The following is a 21,391-nucleotide window of genomic DNA, read 5'->3' on the forward strand; positions in this document are numbered from 1 at the left end:
CAAGGGGTGGGGTCCTGGGGTTGCTTTGAAGAGCAGAAAGCTGGGGGCAGGGTTTGGGGACAGATCTCTGAACACCTTGAGGAAGGGGTAAGCCATGTTAGGGAGGTCCTGGGGAGACTTGGGGCTTTGATAAGACCTGGCTCCTCACTCTGTGCCCAACCTCAAGTCACCTGTGAACACTGTGTCTTGGTCTCTCCACCCAGACCCAGGGAAGGTGCTTCACAGTCTGAACAACCCTGACCATAAGGGAGCAGGAGGCATCTGATCTAGCAAAGGTGCTAAAAGAATAGGACATCCAACAGTCTAGGTGAGGTGACCTGAAGGTTTTTAATTCCCGATTCAACCTCTGTCACTTCCAGGAACTAATGTTTGTTGGGTCACAGCTGCACCTGCTGTATGGATTTGAACTGCCAACCTGCACCTCTTAAGCACTGTGAGGGAACTTCAGAAAGGGTGGGGAGGTGAGGTTAGAGATTTTTCTCTAGAGGAGAAAATCCCCACTGATTAGAGCCTCCTGCCTCAGTGGCTCCTTCCTTCCTGGGACTCAAGTCCCAGAAGAAAACAAGCTGAGGTGGGCTGGAGTCAGTTACATTGGATTTTAATAAGCCAACCTGGGTATTAGAATATAAGTGTCCCTGAGAAGACAAAACAAGTGAGCATTAGTACATAATAGGGACTCAATAAATATTTGTTGAATGAAAGAATGAATTGTCAGCAAGCCCAACCCAAGGGAGGGTAGATGCATTTCTGTGGGGACCAGGGAAACACCTGTGGTCACTCACACTTGTCAGAGTGACTGAACACACCAGAAGGTCAGAATGTAAACCACTCCAGCTCATGTCACCTACTAGAGGATGGACAGTCATGGCCACTTCCTCCCAGGGCTTTGCATCACTCCATTCTTTTCTGGAGACAGGGCAGTGGTGTTCAACTGTCATTCTTTCTGCAAAAAACTAGAAACTCTGAGGAGGGAGCACCATGTCTGTTTTCTTCACATTTGTATCAAGGCTTCCTGCCCCAGTCCTGAGTACTGTGCAGTACCATTTGTGGAATGAGTGAAGAGCCGGAGGGCTAGAGTTTGTGCATGAGTTCCTAACATTGTCCAGTGGTGTGAGGAGCCTGATTGGTTCTAAACTTGGGACAGGCAATTCCTAGAAAGCAAATGAGTCATCAGACTCTCCCCATGGCCAGATGGCAGTGATCATTTGGGAAAAAACAGCAAAATTCTTTAACTGGGGGATTTAACATGCATACACTTGTGCTCACTCTTGCCAGAAAAGCTTCTGGTTGTAAGTTGGTTTCTTCAACAAAAAGGTTGTGCTTTTCAGCTGACCGATTTATCCATGGGCTCACTGTGAGTCTTTCTGAGTCTGGCTGACTTTTTAAAGTGACACTTTGATATCAAACAGGTCATTTATTTAGTTTAGTTCTCATAGCAACCCCACAATCTAGGCATGGTGCTTTTATTTTTCTGATGAGGAAACTTACAAGCTTCGAGCAATATTTTGGGGTAACAAAGATCTAGACAGAGGGACAGGAACCTTACCTGAATATTGTATCTTCAAATCTTGTGCTTAGCCTATGTGGTCCTTGAACCTATAAAGCTAAGGATGAGGCCCCTATACAAACTCAGACTTTTGAATGCTTTCAGCCTTCCTCCCAAGGTTATCTGGGTGCACATGACTGGAGCCTCTACAAAAGGATCTGGGTCTAGGAACTTGTTAGTTCTTTCCTCCAATCATTCTCTGCCTCTCTGGGCAAAAATTTGGGCAGAGAGAGATTTTGTTTAAGGACAGGAAAGATACAAGAGCCCAGATAACTCTGAAGTTATCTCTAGAGACAGGTAGAGACAGGTAGGGATCAAATCTGGAGACCGGTTATGAGTGAGAATATTCACTAAGTCCATCTTAGTGGTCCTTGGACATAATTTAATTGATACTTCAGGCTGATGGAAGTAAAAATCAAGAGACAGAAACAGGAGACATAGAGATACAGAGATAAAGGGTCTAAGATCAAACAAAAACCAAGAACACATCCCAGATAGCTTGCCATCTATTTGGGAGGAGGGTAGTATGGTTTGGGTCACAAGAAGTTTGAGTCACAACCAGGGGTGAGTGATGGCTCTGTGCTCAGGGATCACTCATAGTGGAGTTTGGGGAGCATCAAATAGGAAGCTGGGGATTAGACCAGGTTGGCCACATGCAAGGTAAGCCCCTTATCTGCTGTACTTTGCTCTGGCCCCCAAATACCTCATCATCTCAAATTTTTTTAGGTTCTATTTCTCCCTGTGAATTTCTGTTCTTTCTGGAGTCGTATAGAGTCTTTGATAGCGGGTCTGTCTACTCCCACCACCAGGGTAGAACATTATATACAGTTATTCACTTCTGAAAGCATTCATGTGCTAAAAAACACAAGTAGCAGGATCCTGTCCTGGGCACAGGGATAAAAAGACTCCATCAGTGCCCTGAAGAGGCACATGTCTTCCAGAGTGGAAGACAGGATCACTGGGAGTTAAGAGCATGAGGTTAGCAGAGGACAGGCTCCAAGCTCAGCCCTGGAGGAGAGCATGAAGGGCTAGAAAGGCTTTTTATGGATTGGGTCCTCCACACCACGCACCATGCCCCACCACATTGTTGCCTGCAGACCTCAGCTCTAAATGCCAAGGGGTCATTCCAAGGTGGAAATAGAATGGAAGGTGCCCTGGAAGTTTTCTTTCTCAAGGAGGCACAGCTTGTCTCGAGTCCTCTGACTTTGGAATCCATTTGAAAATGTCTTTGAGTCCCATATGAGTCTCTGTCTGCTGTATTTCCATTATACTCTCTTTCTCTCATTTATACCCAGTGGCTTTAGTGGATTCAGTGTGTTATGCAGATAAAGTTCAATTCTTCCCAAAGTGACTTCCTGAGCTGCCTCTCCTTTGAGCAGGTCCCGGCAAAGGAACAGGGCTCACTCTTTTCCAAATGAGTAGACAGAGATCAGATTGTTGCAAGATCATTGCACTGCCCCTGTCAATTCTTGGGCCTCGCCTGATCTGCAGCTGCTGGCTCACTGCATGGGTGCACCTTGTGTCTTGTGCCAAGGGAAAGGGCAGGATCATGCTTTGAGCAGAGCAGCCAGTGACTTAAGCAAACAGCTTCCAATTGAAGACAGACGTCTCTGCAGTCTCCTCGTGGGTTTGTGGGTGCTGGGTACATAAAGAACCTGTTCTCACCTGTTCCTACTGGATGAGAGATCAGTGGTTCTTCAGGGAGATGTGTGAGGTAAGACAACCTGCACCCCATCTTTCAACTCGGGCACCTGGGTTCCTTCTGTGTCCCACACAGTGCTGGGCCTTGGCCTCAGGACCTATAAAGGCTGGTCCTTGGGAGACTGGGAAGAGTTTGAGGAAAATGCATCTACTGAAGGAAACTTGGGGCGAGCTCTGAAAAATGGGGGAAGGGCCAGGATCTGACTGAAGAGCATCGGAGAAAAATTGCCAAGACTCAGACATTTGAGACTAGAGGTCAGAGCATTTACAGGGTCACAAATGAGAGGGAGAGGAAGGAGCCTTGGAGGGGGGTTCATCTGTTTCCTTGTCACACAGATGGAAAAGTGGGGGCCAGAGAGTGTCAGTCACCTAGAAAGAAAATGGTAGAGCAGAGGAGAAGGCTCAGGCTGATGATGACCCTGTGAACCCAGTCTATGCTACAATATGGCCTAATTCACCAATTAAGCTCTCCCTCCTCAAAGGAATAGAAGGCTGCCTGAGGGGACCCTTCCTGGTCCCCATACATGGTATCGCTCAAAAGCAAAGCTTGGAGTAAGGCTGTAGAGAAGGAACTTTGTGAGGGGCAGCAGGTCGAGGAGTTGGAGATACGGGGGTGGGGGGGGTGGGGGGGGACCAGGAGAATGCAATGCAGTTCCCAGGTGGGCCGGTCCTATAGCTTCAGACAGGGAAGGGTTCTGCTCAGACTGAAGTGGTGCAGACTGAGAGGTGTTCCAGGCAGTTCCCTGCCTTGAGAGTGGGACTGGAGCAGGGAGGGAAATTCTGGGTGATTCTTGCAGACTGACAGGCCTCCTGGCTGTACTTCTGAGTTTGGGGCCCAAAACCAACCACTTACTAAGCTGAGTATTAGGGTAGGGTGAAGAGGGCTTAGACCATTGCATCCCATTGAGGCCTCACTTCACGGAGAACTAAAATGGGGTGGGGGTGTCGATAAGCCTGCGTTTTCAGTCTCATTTATGTCCAGGGGCCAGTATGGATGGAGATTTCTGTCAGGAGGTGTGGCTGGTGCCCTAGAAGGTTTGCTAGTTCCCTGTTCCAATTGTTCATGTTCTCAAAGTAGAAGATAGCCTGCCCTAACAGGAAGACCCCTGGCACCCCACAACCACACAGGTTCCCATTCTGCTTTCTCTGAACTCTCGATTGGCCATTCTAGGTTACCAAGGCCTGTGTCCTCAATAGATCCTTGAGTCGAGGGTGGGTCTTAGGAAAATTGAGGTTTTGGGCTCAAAGCCTGCTTCTGGGTTTCTAGTCACATCCCAGTGTCTGCATATGACTTGGGTCCCATCTCCTCCCTCCATTTTAGGCACCCATGAAGCTAGGTTGGTTCCCCTGTTTAATAACAATAATAATGATTATAAAAAATAAGATAGGTGGCACAAAGGAGGTACTTTATCCGGGGACTCCTTGCTCCCCATCCTGGTGATGCCCAGGCAGCTTACTCGTGGCAGGGCTTGTCTCCACAACTCTCTCTTCTGAACATCTCAGGGCCCAAGAGCAGACCCTGACCCTGACTGCAGGTTTATCCTCATAACCTCCCAGGATATAAAATGGGGTTGGGATGATCTTCTAATTGCTATAGCCAAGAACCCCCTCAGAGCTGTGCTGGGCACTCTGGGAGACCCAATCAGCATCCTGGAGGCCCCACATGGATAGGACATGAAGAGGACAGAATACATACAAGGTATGGCTGGCTCCCTGCTAACCCTCTGTCTGTGTTCCTGTGTTCTCTGGGGCACTGGCCATGTGCTGGGGCTGGGGTGTGGTGGCAGAGCTTGCTTGAGGAGCAAAGCAGCCTCTATTTAGTTTGCATTTCAGCTTTCCCTTTGACTGTTGCTGCTGCAATGCCTAGGGTGGCACATTTGGTTGTGGGATTTGATGGGGCTTAGCTATGCAGCTTTGGTTGTGGTGCCCCTGCATAGCTTTGATCTCTGTGTTCACCAGGGTCACACATTTGCCATGGTGCTCCTCCATCCCTTGGCTGCACATAGTGCTTGAGATCACACACTTTCTCTTTGTTGTGGCATTGAAGATCCCAAATAGAGGCATTGCCAGGGTTGCCTGTACTATGTGAGTTGTGCTGGGAATTGAATTCAGGGTTTTATTCCTTAAGGTAGGTGCTCTGTCTCTGAAATGTTTCTGAAACCCAACCCAGACTTGTTAAAATTTTTTATTTGGTTTTTTGTTTGTTTGTTTTAGGATCATACCCAGCAATGCTCAGGGGTTAGCCCTGTACTCTTGATTCTGCACTCAGGAATCACTCCTGGTAGTGCTTTAGGAATCATATAGGATGCTGAGGATTGAGCTCAGGTGGACCACTGCAAGGCAAACACTTTACCCATTTGTGGGTATTCCCTCCCCCAACTTCTTGTATATACTACCTGAATGATCAGAACCACTCATTCCTGGAATGAGCAGGTAGAGGTGTGTGCATGTGCTTGGGGTGGGGGTGGGGTGAGAGGTAATTATAAGGAGAATCAGCAGAAAGTATCAGCAGAGAGAATTAGCAGAAAATCAACAAAGAGAATCAGCAAAGGGGAGTCAGTCAGCAACAAAGCCTGAAAAGCAGCTAAAAGGGAAACAAAGGCAGAGAAAACCAGAGAAGGAGCAGAGAAGTAGCTGCTAAAAAAAAGGCTTAGCATAGAAGCCATGCGAGGAAATGTACATGGTGGTTAGGACCGTGAAATAAAATTGGCTGACTTCCGGAACTTCATCTGACTGCTTTGTGAATTTCTCTACCGTCACCCTAAAACCTTCAGATCCACCAGGCCGTAGGGGCTATCGGAGCCGGGCCACGCTGAGAAAGGCTTCACCATTCCCCTACCTACTCTAGGACTCATTAATTTATATTAAAACAACACGTATAGTGCTATCACTCTGGCCCCCTATCCCAGACTCTCGATTTCCAGACTCACACTGGATATGGGCAGTTCTTGCAAGAAAAGTCTTGTAGCTGAGGTTGTCTCCCCCTCTCCCACCATTTTTGTTGGAGTGAGGGAGGACAGAGGTGACAGAGATGGATGTGTAGAATAGTGAGTCTTTATCAGGGCTATTTTTGGGAGAAAGTTTAAGGATTTCTTAGTGCCATGTCTAATTAAGTGTTCTATTGCTTTATTATTATTATTATTTTGGTTTTTGGGCCAAACCTGGTGATACTCAGGGATTATTCCTGGCTATGCACTCAGAAATCGCTACTGGCTTGAGGGACCTTATGGGACACTGGGGGATCGAACCGTGGTCACTAGGTTAGCGTGTGCAAGGCAAACACCTTACTGCCTGTGCCACCACTCAGGCCCCTGCATTATTATTATTATTATTATTATTATTATTATTATTATTATTATTTTGTTGATTTATTTTTAACCTTCCAAGATCAAGTAACTTTGTACCCTGACTATTCCCCTTTTCTTCCTTCCAGAACCCTCCCCAGAAACTCACAGGAATGGGAGAAAGGTCTAGAGTAGTTAGCTTTCATCCTTAGCACGTGTGTGTGTGTGGGGGGCTTGTTTATCTGCTTGGGGGCTTTAACCAGAACCCCATTCTGCTTTGGAGTTCAGGAGCATATGAGGACTGTGCCCTGAGAACACAGGACTGTGCCCTGAGAAGGTGAGGGAAAGAGAGAGCCAGGCACCATGTCCTGGGAGTCTCAGTTGGAACCACTTCTGGGTCCACAACATAGTAGTCAGAGGTCAGCAGAGAGGTGCGTGTCCGAGTCCTACAGGGCAGGGAACAGGTGTCAACAGGAGCAGGTATGAGGAGCCTGGGCCGTGTGGGTCGGTTGGGGCCAGTTTCTGTCAGCTCTCTGAGGCTGGGCCCCGGCCTGGGCTGCTCACAGAACTGCATTGTTCCCCAGAGCCTTGCACTCAGCTTGTCTCATCTTGCTTTTACATTCATTGGCTGCGATTCCCACTGAAGACATCTTTGGGGGGCAGGCACGCTGCCAGGCTGTGGGCAGGACCTGGTGACTCCATGGAGCAGCGAACTCAGAAGCAGCAGGGCCTTGTCAGCATGTGAGATGACAGTTGGATTGTTCGCCAAGGGCAGCAAGGCTTCCTGGGAAGTTCTGATGCCATCACTAGCCCTGGCAGGGTGTTGAGAATAGGTTTCACCTCCAAGGTATCCTGGAGTTAGGCTCTCATTCCTCTAGGAAGAAGCTGTATTATTATGAGTAAGTGAGTGACTTTTCAGAACTCTCAGTTTTCTCATTTGCCTACTGTGGATCCTGCCAGCAGCTCCTCAGATTGACCCAACGGAAAGCACAGCACAGAGTCTGGCACTTTCTAGAAGACTCAGCCCACAGTATTGTTCTTTTGGTTTTACATTTTTCTCCCCATCTAGTTTAAAAAGCTTACCCTTAGTTCTCCTAGACCTTCAGCTCAAGCCATATCTCCTCCATGCAGCCTTCTCTTCTAGCTCTGGTTGTAATCCACCCTCTGTATTCTCAAAGGCAGTGACAATCATCCATGTGCTGTTAGGAGTTAGTTGATAAGAAGCTACTTTCCTGGAGCATAAGATTTAAGTGCTTTGCTTCTATTGCATCCTCCATGGAACTGGAGATACTAGGCAAAGTTTAGGGAGGCCTAGTGAAGGAATATGCCCTGATTAAGGGCCATTAGAGGAACCCCCATTTCAGTTTCAGCCACACTCTGAAAGTGAAGGTCCCAGGGGAGCTTGAGTTGCAGCCATGTTGTCTGCCCCAATAGCTACTGTGGTTGGGCTGGGGGGAGGGGGTCACTGGAGTCTTGGGTACCCTTTCCTTTCCTGCTCTAAAAGCATCCTTACTATTGATACTACCAGCAAGGAGACAAGCCCCCACCTGAGATTTCTGTTCTGCTGCTTCCAGTCTCTGGGCACCTGTCTGATAGCCACCAGCAGCCATTCTATATGTGAGTGGTGACTGTTCTTGTATCCAGGCTGGTCACATTGTGCAGTCCCAGTCCCTGTGGTATAGACTCTTGCCGCCAGAGCCAGCATTAAGGAACAGCCCAGTGTCCTATGCAATGTGACAGAGCTGGCATGAGTGGAATGTTGAGTGAGGTGAGGCCCTTCCAGCTGGAGGCTTTGAAACTCTTTCCTGGGTGATGGTGTTCCTATTGCTGCCCTGCATGGTGAAAACACCATTGAGCAGAAACAGTTGGGGATGAAACAGCTGGAAGAATCCTGGGCCCACATTATCCCACTGGCCAAGGCCTGAGCTGCTTATCTCTGCCTGCTCTAGTCTGGTCATTGTGTGCATTTCTTTCCCATAGTCTGGTCCAAGTGTGCTGAGCACCTAGTCCCTGAGTCCTACTCTCTTTTCCAGGGCTCAAATCTGGGCATACCCCATTTGTCCCTGACACTTGACCACAGCAACTCTGCCTGTCCTATAAACAGAGGTCTGGAGGATTCTGATTCATGGATCATCTGACACACCCAGATTTTGAATTTTGGGTTGAAACTGGGATGTAGGATCAGTAGACACCCAGCCCTACCTATCACTAATAGAAGACAGTTCCTGACTGATACCTCCTTTGGGGAAGGTCTTCCTGATATATGTAGCCTTTGCTGGCTCCTTAGAATAAAACAGGGAAGATGGGTCTTCAGAGTCACAGAGAACCAGGTAGATAGAACAAGTTCTATCTGTACCTCTCTTGTGTACATCTGGGAAATAGCAAGCAAGATGAATTAAGGTTAAGAAAAATCTGTTTTGATTCCAGACAGTAGATCACTGGCTTAAGGTGCAAGAAGCCCTCTTAAGATAGGGAGGGCTCAGTGGCTTAGACCACTTGTCAAACAAGTGAGATGACAAGAGTTTTGACGCTGGTGTTGCTCACAAGGATGGAGGAATCCCTGCTAACCTTGCTGTTGAGAATCACCAGAGGGCAAGGGCCTGAAAGATGGCTCAGTGGTGTCAGTAGTATAAGAAGAAGCCAGGGGCCAGCATGAGGTTGTGGAATCTGTCCTCGCTATATCCTGACATCCTGACTATCTCATAATTTGGGGTCTCTGGTGAGGGAAGAAAGAGAAATGAAAGAGGAGTCAGTATCTTAACTCCTTGCATTTTCAGAGTCCTAATAACTGATAATACTTCCATAGCTATTCCCATATGGCGCTGTGGCACAGACAGGATTTTTCCCTCAGAGTAAATCTGAGAAAAATGCCCAAGCTGAGATTGAACTAAGGATTTCTGATTCCCAGCTTTGTGTTCTTCTCTCTATCCTGACAGTTACTTATTGACAGGCACAGAGTATCCACATCAGGATTACTGTGATAGAGGGTTTGTGTTGAGAAAACTGTCCTTCTGTAAATCAGAAGGGCATCCCTGCCACCCCCGACCAAGAGGGGATTTGTTGCTCTTCCTACTCACCTGCTTACACCCTAGGATTCCAAGGTAATTGTTTCTATAGGCCTTGTCTTATCTGAAAAAATTGGGGTGTGGGAAGGAAGAGGTGACCAGGTGCTACTGCACACAGGTGGGTTGAGCCTCCTGAGGCCTCTTCAGGGCAGCTTTTCCAGGTCTAGGAGATGGGGACTTACTCTTTACCTGCAATGGCTCTGCCCTATGACATGCTTGGGTGGAGTGAAGGCTAAAGGATCAGGGAGAACAAAGGCTGATTTGGCCTCTGTGCTGTCTTGCCAGTCACACACACACACACACACACACACACACACACACACACACACACACACCCACACACACACACACACACACACACACACACACACACACACACACACACACACACACACACCACTGCATACCCAACACAGTCATAGGGCCAGAGTCTCTGCCCCAGCAGCCAGAAAAATAGCACCAAGGCTTGAAGGTGAAAGGAGAATTTCCTGGTGTGAAAAAATGGGAGGAGAGACAGGCCTAGAGTCTAAAGGAGGTGTGTTAGTGTGTCTGTGTGAAAGGAAGACTGATCACTGGGATGTGGAGAGGACAGAGAGGAGGAGTGGTAGGGTTAGAGAAGCAGGAAGAAAGGCATTTGGGGGTTGGGATAGCCAACAGAACAGGGAGAGGCTGCAACTGCTCTTCATTCCTCCCCCCTCTCTCCCTCCCTCTCTCTCTTCCTCCTTCTATTCCCTCCTCCCTCCCTCCATTTTTCCTTCTTTTTCTCTTCCTTGGCTGGCTTTGCATCCGGGACACTTCTGCCGGGGATCTAACCCAGGTTGGCCTTGTGCAAAGCAAATGCCCTATCTATTCAGGCCTGTGGGCAAATGTTTTCATGGAAGCAGATTCTTGGGTCCTTAGAGCAGTGGGTGAGGTGGCAGACTGCCTGCGTGCCACCAGTCATCTGTGATAGGGACCTGGATACAGAACCAGCAGGGAAGCTAGATGAGAGAGCTAGAGAAAGACTCTGGATCCTCCTTAGTCATCCGGAATCATTGGCAAGAAACCATGCCCCTGGGAGGGGCCCAAAATTTTGTTGCTTTCTCGGAGCTTTTATTTTTATTTCTGCTTGTGTGATGAAAATGTTTAAGCCTTCAGAAAAGGTAAAAAAATTTTACCGTGAGCACCCTATTCTCACCATTGGGTTTCTGTGCTTCATGGCTACCCAGCTGCTGCCCTTCTAGACTTCTTTTTGGGGGGCTGCTTTGAAGGAAGGTGCCAACAGGAGTTTCCATGTCATCAGCAGCTTGGCAACTAACAGCTCAGTCACTCACATGAGCTGAACACATTTTGTAGGTCCAAAACTTATTTTTCTTTTGGGATAAATTTCATAGGACAGAAGGTGCACAGATTTGAGTTCTGACAAATCTGCACTGTGTGCTGGAACGCCCGTTCAGGCACCCGGAGTGGTGATGAATTAAGGGAGTCCCTCTTCCCTGACCCTCATCCCAGTCCCCCTTCCCCATTGTTTTCACCCTTAGCCTGTTCTAGCACTTCACTTACACAAATGAAACCCTATTGGTCTTGGCAAGGCTTTTCCTCAGCAGAATGATTCCTGCATTCTTTGGGAAGGTGTCAGCTTTAAACGATTTGCTCTCAGTTTTACTAAGAAATCACTGGTTCACATAACTGTGTAAATTAAAACATACAGTGTAATGGTCTGTTTATGTGCATTGTGACTAGATTACAGTGTGTTTAGCTAACAACATCATCTCATATAGAGACAATAAAAGGAAAGAAAAATATTATCCTTTGTGATGAGAATGCAAGGTTTCCCCTCAGTTTTTCTCTGCATCACCGAGTGGTGCTAACTCTCTCACCAGCTGCATGTTACACCTCTGGCCCATATTATTTTATAACTGGAAGTCTTTACCTTTAGACCACCTTCCTCCCAGTCCCCCTCACCCCATTTTCAACCACTAATAAACAAGTCCCCCAATCTAATCTTCATTAAACTCAGGGAAGCTGTGTTTACAAGGGTGTGATCAACACCTCAGCGTGCTCATTCTGTTTGTCCTTGACCAGCTGAAGGCAAACAGGGCTGGGCCCCCTAAAGAAAGATCTGGGAGCAGGGCAGGGTTCCTTAGCCCCCAGCCCCCTCTCTTTGTGAAGAATTGCCATAAGTCTTTCTTGCCTTTTTGGAAACCCCCTCCCCTAATCTGGTCTCTAAAGGGCTCTGCCTCCTTCCTACTTCCCTGCTCAGTGTTCACCCAAACCTGGGGGATCTGATAGCGTCATTTGCACTTGATAACTGATAGTCGGGTTACACTGTAACCGGAGGCCTCCGAGGTGCCGCCTCTCCCTGTGTTGACTTGTTCCCACTTTATCTCTGAGAGGCGATAGGCTCCCTGCTGGTGCCCCTCACACTTCCCCTGAGGCTCCCTGAGGACAGAGTCCTGCTGGGATCCTCCTCCAGGGCCTTTCTGAGAAAGGTTGTTTCCTAGAGCCTTAGAGACTCAATACTGAGACCTCAGATGATGGAGACAGAGCAGGTGGACAGGATGAAATGCAGTGCCACAGATAAAAACATTCCCAATAAATTCCCTCAATTGAAGGGAGGACCAGAAGACACCCCATAAGAAGATTAGTGCAAGGGCACTTAGAGGACATGGTTTTAGGGCAGGGTCCCCAGAGAGTTCTGCATTAAAGTGTGAGTGAGGCAGCCCTCTTATGAGCATTATTTGTGTGTTTTTAATGTTTATTAAGGCATCATGATTTACAAGTTATTCTTAGTGGAGTTTTAGGTACATCTGTCTAACACCAATCCTACCATCAGCGTCAAATTCCCTTCACCAATGTCTCTGGGTTCCTCCAACCCACGAACCTTCCTCCTGGACTGGCACATTTTTAAGTTTGGTTGTAGTAGTTAGGGCCTCTGCTTTCAGTGTTGTTGGCTCTGTGGTTTGGATATGGAGCTGGACCATTCCTCTACAAAGCCCATATACCCAAAGCCCTTGAACCTGCCCACCTCCCACCCCTGTCACCTTCTGCCTCCACTCTTCTTATTTCTTCCTTGATTTTTTTCCTTCCCTGTCCTCCTTTATATATCCCCTGGTTATGGGGGTTCTAGGCATTCCACTTTTAATACATTATATTACCTCATCCAATTATTCTATATACCACAAATAAATGAAATGGCTTATATTTGTCCTGGTTTACTTCACATGAGATCCTCTAGTTTCATCCAACTTGCATGATTTCATTGTTCTTTGTAGCTGCATAGGATTTCATTATTTATATGTACCACATCTGCAAATTCACTTATCTATCAAACATCGAGGCTAATTCCATATTTTAGCTAAGTTCTGCAATGAATAATAATGTGCCTACAACCTTTTCTTTTTGTGTCATGGGCATAGATATCCAGAAGTGGAATTGCAATGTTGAGTGTTATTTGTGAGAGGGAGGTGTCCCACCCCCAAATCTCCCAGTGATCGCCTTGTGCACTTTTTCTCCTTGTCTTGTAGTTCTCTGACCTCTAACCCAACTCCTCACTTCAGCTGCTCTAGGTGAAAGCTCTTTGTCAAAAATTGGAAACAGAAATGGGAAAGCTTGTGTAGGGTGATACAGTACCTCTAGCCCCTCTGCTTGGGCCTGCAGGATACCCCGGTGGTTCTTGTATCAGGACTGGTGGACTGGTGGATGGGTAGGAGGGAACCAAGAGACATTGGTGGGTGGTGTGTGTGTGTGTGTGTGTGTGTGTGTGTGTGTGCCTGTGTGTGTGTTTGTGTGTGCCTGTGTGTGTGTTTGTGTGTGTGTATATGTGTGAATGATCAGCAGATTGGGCTCTTTTTCTTTATACTCTCACCCAACCTCAACAATCCCTGCTGCAGAGATTGAATAAGTTGTGGAATGTTTGTTTCAGAACCAAATCCAGGTTCAGAACAGCCTGGTAGGAGGCATGTCCTTGCAGCCCTTCTGTCCTAATCTCCACTGCCTCTAAAACCAGCTTTCCCTGAAGGGCATCCTTGACGATCTCCTGAGGCCTAAGCAGAGGAAAGCTCCTATCTATGCTGAACTGTTCAGACATACTCACCTACATGGGCCCTGGTCAAAGCTCCTCAGACAATTCAAATGCAGAGCCTGCCCATGCCTCCCACCTTCTTCTTAGACAGATAAGGTGATTTTGAGGGTAATTGATGACATTTCACAGTTTGTCAAAAATTTATTTATAAATAAAAGTGATGCTTTCTCATGCCTGGTGATACTTAAGGTTACTATTGGTTCTGCACTCAGGAATTACTCCTGACAGTGTTCAACTGACCATATGGGATACTGGGGACTGAACCTAGGTCAGCCTCTTGCTAGACAAGTACCCTACCTACTGTACTATCTCTCCAACCTGACCATGTCATCATTTAAAATTTACTCCTCACCCCTTCCCTATGTGCTAGTTGCCGTGTCTAGGGGCTGTGCACTGAGTGACAATGTGCTTGAGACCTATATGTGCTGAGACTCCTATACAGGCCAGTCTTTATGTAGTTTTGTTTTGGGGCCACACCTGGTAGCACTCAGAGAATAATCTAGGCCTGGTGCTTGGAGGTCTCTCTTGGTGGTGAGACAGTTCAGGGATAGTGAGGTGCTGGGGAGCAAACACAGGCTTCCTGCATGTGGAGCTTATGCTTAGATCTTTGAGTTAACTCTGTCTTAATGTGTTTGTGGTTTGTTTCCACAAGCCCACTTCTGATTCCTCAGGTGAGAACTGAGAGCTGGGTGAGCACTGAGCTGAGTAAAGATGGAGAACTGAGTGAGTACTGAGCTGAGTGAAAAAATGACAGCTGAATTTGAGGAACATTGTTGGAGGCAGGTAGACACTGGTGGTGGAATTGGCCCTGCTTCATTGTATGTCTGACACCCAACTATGAAGGACTTTGTAAATCATAATAGTTTCAATGAAATTGAGAGAAAACCCCTCAGAAATAGTGAAAATAAAAAAAGAAAGAAAAATAAGAGCTGAGTGAGTTCTGAGAACTAAGTGAGTACCGAATTCAGAGAGCTGCCTCATGAGAACACCACAAAGTTGCTGCCTACTCTCCCAGGATGCCAGGAAGGAGATGGGGTTGGTGGAGATCCATTGAAGGAGGTCCAGGAGACCGGAGAGATAGCATGGAGGTAAGGCATTTGCCTTTCATGCAGAAGGTCATCGGTTCGAATCCCGGCGTCCCACATGGTCCCCTGTGCCTGCCAGGAGCAATTTCTCTGAGCCTGGAGCCAGGAATAACCCTTGAGCACTGCCGGTGTGACCCAAAAACCACACACACACACACACACACACACACACACACACACACACACACACACACACACACACACACACACACAAAATCATTGGGGCCCGGAGAGATAGCACAGCGGTGTTTGCCTTGCAAGCAGCCAATCCAGGACCTAAGGTGGTTGGTTCGAATCCCGGTGTCCCATATGGTCCCCCGTGCCTGCCAGGAGCTATTTCTGAGCAGACAGCCAGGAGTAACCCCTGAGCACCGCCGGGTGTGACCCCCCCCCAAAAAAAAACCAACCGAACCCAGCATGAGGCCGTTCCCAACTAAGACCCTTGGAGCTGAAGCTCCTTCTCGCCTCCCACCATCCCCACCCACTCAGACTCCTTCCCATGGTCTCTTTCTCCTCAGCAGAACCCAAGGGCCCGCCAGGAATGCTCTGCTTTGGGTCCAAGGAGGAAATTTGAGGAAGGGCTTGGAAGATGTCCAAGAGGAGAGCCAAGGAACTGATGAAAGATATTTTTAGGATTACTTATACCAGAAAACCCCATGGGGGAACTGGGAGATGCTTCCTTATTGGACTCTTGGCCCAGCAATCAGAGATTAAATGACAGCTGAAGGACTGAGGTAGGATGGGAGTAAGGGGTGTGGAAGGCCATGGAAGTTTCCTGAGAATGGTTCATTCAGTCATGTTTGTGTGCCTGGCACTTGCCCTCATAAGCTGATGCTCACGTGGAGAGTCCCTTGTGCCTGAAACTTCTTCTGGTGGATGGAGCAATCACAACTATGGAGAGTACTGGCTGGCCACACACAGAGATGGAGATTTTATCCAAATTGCCTGGTATGTCTTGGATCCCTGTGAGGAGGCTGGGGATGTGAGGTGAGGTGAGGTGAGGTGTGCTGAGGATCCTAGTGGAAGAGCATGAGGTGACTTTAGGGCTGATGTGCCCTTCTGGGGAGTCACTGTCTGCCCTGAGGGTACAGCCCTTCCCTGTGGGTGTCCCTTTGCTGCCTACCAGTTCCTCAGGAAAACATGTAGCAGGCAGCCAAGTTTCACACTTGTCACCACATTCTCTCAGAAGCCTCTTTGCAGGTGACTGAAAGGTCACCCCATCTCACTCACTGCCCTACCACCAGCACTCCAGTCTGACTGTATCCTTCCATATCCCCTTGAGCCCCCACAGCTACCACAGTCACCCAAGTCCTCCCTGGGCCTCACTGCTGGGCTGCCCCATCTCATGCTGGCTCCTCCTCAACTTGGGGCTCTGCATTGGAGTTGGTCTCTCAAGCTATAATTTCCCCAAAATGTAATTTTGGGGTGTTTATACAACTCAGCGCTGTGCAAAGTAGTTCAGAGAGGCAAAAGAAACCTTCCTCTGCCCCCAGAGGGAGCTGCCTCAAGACACAAGGCAATCAGAGGATGATTCAAGTCCAAACCCACAGGAACGGGGAGTAGAAACTGGGCACCTGGCTGTGGGTCTGTCCTGGTCCTGAGTCACCAGCAGCTTTAGTACATTCCAGAAACTCTCTGGGACACCTTGATGCAATGGGAGGATCCTGTGTTTTCCTGAACCACGGTGTAAGGAAGAACAGACAGGAACAGTGGGCTGTGTTTATCTAGTATGTTATGTGCTGGGGTCACTGCTAAATATTTTCCACATTGTATTTATACTTTTAAGCATCTCTGGGGTGGAACTGCTTCTCTTTTTGTTTGATTGAGGAGCATATGGAGTCAGAGAAATATGGAGCTCTCAGACAAGGCTGGATTGTGACTTGGCTTCTTCTGTCAGGAACAGGGTGGGTGGCGTTAGCCAGGCAAAGCTCTGAAGGCTACCCCAGGGACCCCGTAGACTCTCCACCCAGCTCCTGTTGCAGGATGGGCTGGATGTAGGGCCTGCACTGCCTGCTCAAGCTCATTTGCTTCCTCTCTGGGGTGGTCGTTTGGTCTAAGCCAGAGCCAGCACATTCCTGCTCAGCCTCCTCTAACATAGTCTTTGTCTATGTTAGAACTTACTCTCACTCTTGCTCCCATTTGCCAGAGGAGGGATTAAGGCTCAGGGCAGAGCCAGGGTGCCTGTGTGGAGTGGTTGGCTGAGGAAGAACTGCAGCTCACAACTGCTCCAAACTGGTCTGTACAGAAAAATGAGCACATTGCTCCCTGGGAGCTGCTACGAGTGCAGTCAAGCCCTTGCTGCCAGCGTTTGGAACCCATAGGCAGGGCAGAGACCACGTCCCAGAACCTGTTTTCAAGTGAGGCCCAATAGAAAAGAGGACACTAAAGCCCTCCATCGCACTCCCCACCCAGAAGTCCATAGTCTGGCACCGAGCAAGCACCACCATTCCTACTCAGGAGCTAAATGAAGGCCACTCATAGTGGCTGTGAAAGACCCTCCATGCCCTTTCTCTACCCCTTATTAGGAAAGGTGTCTGCACCCAGGGTACTGCTGAAAGTTCCCAAGCAGGCCAGACAGATAGCTGCAGGGGTGAAGCAGCATGTGTGAGGCCCTGCTGACCTCCTGAACCCTGTTGGCCCCTGAGCACTGCCTGGCCGCTGCATAATGATCAGGCCTGCAAGCCCAGTCTTGCTGGGGGCAGTACCCCCCTCCCCATAAAAAAAGACTCTTGTAAACCAATCTGAAAGTTTAAACAAGTGACCTAAGGCTCGTTAAACCACATTCCTGCTTAATTCTTAAAAACCCTTGCCCCAGAGTGACAGACCTGAAGCTCTGCCTTGTGTCTGTTCTCTCTGAAGACAGTATCCTGGCCAGAGTACCCTGAGGCTCCGTGTGCAGCTTGGAGGGGCCTCACCCCACAACAGGCTCAGCCTGTCTCTGGCCTGAGGAGTCTCCATGGAGGAGGTCTGAGTTTTCCTCTTCTGCACCTTCCTGTGACAGCTCTTTACATCAGAATCTGAGGTGACAGAGCTCACCCTGCAGCCGTGGGTGGTGGGGCTAACTGAAGGGAACACCTGGACTGAGGATGGCTGGCTTCTGGGGGTGGGCAGGAAGGGTCAAGTTTAAACAGGGGGGTGACCGTTGTGAGACTCCAAAAAGCAGGCTGGAGCCGGGAGGTACAATGTAATTTTTACTTTACCAGTGTAACTTGGGTGGAGAAATAACTGTTTGGGAAAGTCCACTGGCAAAGACCACAAGGTGCTAGCTCTTCTTCTTCTACTCTCTCAGCACAGATGCTTCATCTTCAACTGCCTGTGGGTCCCTCCTACCCTGCTCCCCACTTCTCTCAGAGGAGCCTTTACTGCCTGGGGCTTCCCCCAGGGTAACTGGAGAAGGAGCAGCAGGTGAGGCAGCAGGGATGGCGAAGAGCGGCAGTGAGGGCCGGGCTGGATGAGCCGGAAGCCTTTGTTCGGCCTTCCTGTAATGGGTTTCAGGAGAGAGCTTCAATATTTGCTGCAAACAGTGGCACAAAGGCTGTGGAGGCTATTGTGGGTTTGCAAAGAAGAGCTCACCCTCTGGCAAGCCAAGCCGTGAGGCCAGAGGGGCTCAAGTGCTGGGCCACTGTCCGGGATGTTGTTGTTATGAGCAATGGCAGGAGATAATAGCAGTGGTGGAAACAATCTCTACACAGGTGGAGGAGGTGGTGGAGGCCAGTGGGACTGCACCTGTATGAAAGGCTCAGGGTTCAGGCCACCCCCAGGAGTAGGCCTAAGTCTACAATTTCCTGTGGCCTGAACTGTCCTGTGCTACCCTGCTAACTTTGGCCCATGAGGTGGGGCGGTCTCTCTTAGGGCTTTTTTCCTCCTTTCTTTTGCTTGCTCTAATTCTCTCCGGGCCTCTTTCCAGCCCACTGCACAGAAACAAGTCTATTCTTGGTGTTGGGGCCCAAGGAAAGGGAAGCCAGCCATATTTGCATATCATTAGCATAAGGCTTATCTTGCTACTTTAAAGTCTGTATTCAAACCTACCCATCATCTCTGGATATTTACTCTAGTGACTTAGTCTTAGAGTGGTCCCTCTTCCAGCAGTGTCTGGTCATGGATCTAATTTTTTCTGTAGGCAGCCGATTTTCAGTGTATCAGAAACATGGTTTTATTTTGGCTACAACTAAGCTGAAGGGACACCATCTGCTGGTGGGCTAACTTTCCCTGCTCCAAGCCACTTCCAACATCCCAGTCCTTTTGTTTTTCTGGTTCTCTCCCATCTTGTTTTTCCTCCTTCCTGAGAATCCTAGGCTCTGGTACTGATTATGGAGCACTGCACACAACTGAGACATCTTCCTGGCTCTTTCCCTCAGGGTTGCTGACAGAATTGTTGGGTCATTTCAGCTATTGTGAGAAATTAGGGATTAAACTCACATATTTGTACTTGCTAGTCAAAAAACTTTCAGTCACTAAGTGATCATCCAAGCCCCTTAAACAAGTCTTTAAAATATATTGTTGCAAACTCAATAAGCCAACTTCCATGCTTTTTAACAATTAAAGACCAAGCCACAATCTCTTTTAAAACCAAAGCCCAATACTTCGGCCTAGAAACGGAAGTTGACCCAACTATTGACGGAATGTGCTGACAGTACATTCCTGGAGTATTCCTGTTTGCCTTCATGACTGGCTCCTCTAGGACCTTGAAGGTGCTGGTTCCCCCACAGGCCCTTTGGCTTTCTCAACCCAGACAGCTCAGCTTCTTCCCTTGCCAACTTTCAGGCCTGATTTCCTGTGAACACAGAGCCCACTGCCTCAGCCCACCCCATGCTCTAGCATGGCAAAAGGCCAATAACACAGTAGGCACTTACCAAATCTTTGCTGAGTGAGTTGACTGGGTAATAACACCCATAGCAGTAACACCAATAACACCACTGGCAGCCACCGAGTTTTTCTCCTGGATCTGTCAATCAATGGTAAATGTCCAGAGGCACATCATTCACCTTTCTGAGACCCTTTTCCTCCTCTGGAATCATGAATAATGAATGATAACTTAGAGACAGGATTTAAATTCAGTTTTCTATTTGTGTCTGGCAGGAGGAGGGGCTCATGAGATAATGGTTATTAATTTGAATAATTACACCTTGATTTCAGAGTCTTGGTGCCAAGATCTGCTCCTGCCTTCAAAAATTCTTCTTTGCCAGGAGGTAAGATGGTGGATTTGCAGTGAGCAGCTGTCAAGGAATAAAAGTTATTTCTGGATTCACCATGTCACTAGCAGCAGTAAAATGGGAAACATCAGAGAACTGTCTTGAGACATTTACTTCCATTTCAAAATGGAGCTTTGTATCATGTTTGTCTTCACAAATCTGCATTTTCTTCTCTTCCAGATGACTATAATTGCAAAGTTGAGCTTTCTTTGACCTCTGATGAATGAACAATCATTTGCTACCATCTTTCTGTGGACATTCTGTATGATCACACAAACCCTATTCCTCAACCTGATCTTGTGAAGAATAATGAAAAACATACTATCAAGTACTAAAAACCAGATTACAAGAGAAAAATGTATGTTCTGAGCAAGGATCCATGATAGAACAACTTAGCAAAATATTCTTTATTACCAAGTACTATTGGTACCCTTGTGGACAGTATCATTAATGCTGCAGGAAGCTGGACCCTCCAAAGAACAGATGAGTTTGAGCTTCTTGGGATTCAGAGAAATGTTACTATTTCATTGGCCATTTGAGAAAACACAATCTGATATATCACTACTATGTTATACATTAAAAATACAATAGGGACCGGAGAGATAGAACAGTGGTGGGGCATTTGCCTTGCATGTGGCCAGCCTGGGAGAAGCCCAGTTCAGTTCCCTGCATCCCATGTGATCCTCCAGCCTGCCAGGGTCGATTTCTGAGTGCAGAGCCAGGAGTGATCCCTAAGGACTACTGAATGTGGCCCAGAAACCACTCAATCAATCAATGAATCAATAAATAAATTAAGTTTAAAAATATAATAAAATGTTTTCTTTTCTTTTCTTTTCTTTTTTTTTTTTTATTTGGGTCACACCCGGCAATGCTCAGGGGTTACACCTGGTTCTACACTCAGAAATCGCCCTTGGCAGGCACGGGGGACAGTATGGGATGCTGGGATTCGAACCAATGACCTTCTGCATGAAAGGCAAACGCCTTACCTCCATGCTATCTCTCCGGCCCCTAACAAAGTGTTTTCATATTAAAAATTATTCTTTGCCAGAGCTGCCTACCTTGGAGACAGCAATGAGAGCACTGCAGGAAGAGTCAAGTCTAGCACCAGAAGAGAAGAGTGGCCTCTGTGGCCATACTGAGTGCCCCATGAACCCTGCCCAGTGGCTCTTGGGTCCTCCAAGTCTTTAAAGCTGGTGGTCCAGGCTTCAGCAGCCCCTTTGATGGTGAATGGCAGCTTCACAAAGGAAACCTAGTGGTCTAAAGCCACACACTAGTCTTTTACCCCATTTCATATGTTGAAGGCCAATCTCTAAAGGATGGGAGTAGGAGAGCAGGCCAATGGAAGATGATAATTTGGGAGGTTGAAGCCCTCATTGATGGGACAAGGGCCTGATAAAACTATGGTCTTTCCCCAAGTTCTCTTGCCCTTCTAATATACTCAGTACATATTTAGTA

General features: G+C 47.9%; 1 pseudogene; it reads left to right on the plus strand.

The window, feature by feature from the left end:
* The first annotated feature begins 19,976 nt into the window (after positions 1–19,976).
* LOC126004574 (39S ribosomal protein L42, mitochondrial-like) lies at positions 19,977–20,423 on the plus strand (annotated as a pseudogene).
* The last annotated feature ends 968 nt before the right edge of the window (positions 20,424–21,391 follow it).

This window comes from Suncus etruscus, chromosome 3, assembly GCF_024139225.1.
Source record: "Suncus etruscus isolate mSunEtr1 chromosome 3, mSunEtr1.pri.cur, whole genome shotgun sequence".
NCBI lineage: Eukaryota > Metazoa > Chordata > Mammalia > Eulipotyphla > Soricidae > Suncus > Suncus etruscus.